This window comes from Halyomorpha halys, unplaced genomic scaffold, assembly GCF_000696795.3.
Source record: "Halyomorpha halys isolate HHAL.00 unplaced genomic scaffold, Hhal_1.1 Scaffold234.1, whole genome shotgun sequence".
Taxonomy (NCBI): domain Eukaryota; kingdom Metazoa; phylum Arthropoda; class Insecta; order Hemiptera; family Pentatomidae; genus Halyomorpha; species Halyomorpha halys.
The window spans coordinates 532,570-534,577 of NW_027111802.1; positions in this window are offsets into that span (position 1 = coordinate 532,570).

Sequence of the window (2,008 nt, forward strand, 5' to 3'; positions counted from 1 at the left end):
GTCTGATTGTAAGATTTAAAATTTATTTTCTACCCGAATTCCAAAAGGACTTGTAATAATTTTTCATTGTTCTGTTGCAAAATTCATTTTACTTTTTTGCTAAAGGTAAAATTAATTGATTTTAAATTATGTCGTGCTTTATGGTAAACGAAGTTTACGACCCTCTCGTGTTTGTTCAGTGATTCTGATATCGTCTGTCTAAAGTCAGAGTTGGTATCTGTAAATTTCCTTGTGAATTAATTGTGTTTGAACTATGGTTGCGAATTCGAAATACAAGTTGATTTATGATTTTTATTTACGTGCATTGATCATTGTGCATTTAATTAGTTAGTTAATGAATAATTAGTTATGTCTCATACTCCGTTAGGTTTTTTTATTTAAATTAAAAATTTCATTAGAATAAAATAAAACCCAAAATATCTAAGTTGGAGATATACCATTTTGGTTTTGTACCGACTTTATGTGTAGCTTATAAAGAAATATTAATCCATGTATGAATAGAAAATATTAAAGAATTTTAGGAATAAAGGCAAAAAAAGGAAAAATAAAGAATCATCCAATTCGGCCTGGAAGAGCCGAGGAAACCCGAACTTTCCCGATTGCACCGTAGCTTGGTTATCTTTGTTAAACTGTTGTATTTTTGGCAGGAACAAAACTTATATTCGTTATAACTATATTATAATTTTTTTTCTTCATACTTTTCGCCATCCTTTGTCTTAAGATATTTATTTTTTTGAAAATCACAAAAATAGAGATAACTTTTGTGATCCCACAACACGAGCTGACTAATTTACACAAGACTTGGGGGCGTATGTAGTTGGGAAAATTTGTCATGGATACGATATTTATTTATCAATGGGCCATTCATGAATAAGGTTCGTATCCATGGCAATTTTAGCTATTAGTTTCAACTCTGGCTAATTTTTGCCCATCTCTGGTGGTAAGTGAATGTTATGTGATGCGCACATCGTACTAGATGTTTTGTTATCACCATCTTCCTGAGAAAGCTCATCATGTCCACGTAAAACTCAAATTAAATATTTTTAATATCAAAATGTAAATTAGTTGCCTCTCATATTCAGTTAGATTTGTTTTGTTTTTTCAATTGAAAATCCCTTTAAAAAATAAAACAATACTTAGAATAGAAAAGTTTGGAGATTTTACAACACTTTGATTTTGTACCGACGTTATGTGTAACTTATAAAATAGTAAAAAATATTTACGAATAATTTCTGTTGAGTAAGATAAGACTTTCGGAATGCACTTTCCAGTGACACCTGTACAGGTGGAGGTATTTTTGTACACCTGTCCGCTTCCAGGTGTACCACTCACGACAATAGTCTTATGCTGTAGATCCTTTTCTGCTTCTTCTACTTCTCGTGTAATCCTTAAATTTTAAATATTATCTAATGGAAACATGTAGCGTATAGTTTAGTTAGTATCGATTAAGTTAGACAAGTGTTCAATGAATTTATGTCTTACTTGTTTAGTAATAACACGATGTGGTTGTTACTAAACATTCAGTAGTTCGCTATAGTTAACTTCTGTGATATTCCCACTAGTTTATAAATTCAAAATAAATAAAATATTTCGTCGTGACTTAGTTGAAGAAAATAATGGAAAAGTTGTTGAATTGTTGAATGCACTGGTGTGCATTATATTGCAACTTATCTCCTAACTGATTTAAATAAAATAAAAAAAAAAATGATGATAATAGCGATGCAATTATTTTTTCCATTTTTAAATGAAATTTTACTCCACCTGCTACTTACTATAATTCAACGAAAATTAAAAAAAAAAAACAAGTATAAAAAACGGTTGTCGCGTCTTCTAGAAAATATTCCGGATTCTTTTTTAATACACTGATGGTTCCAAATCCGAAAGCACGACCGCCTCATCTTTCTAACACTCACGATTCAACCCACAAGTTTAAATTACATAAGTTATGCTCAATATACACCGCCGAACTCCACGCGATAGCATCAGCCCTCCATTTTTGCTTTTCAAG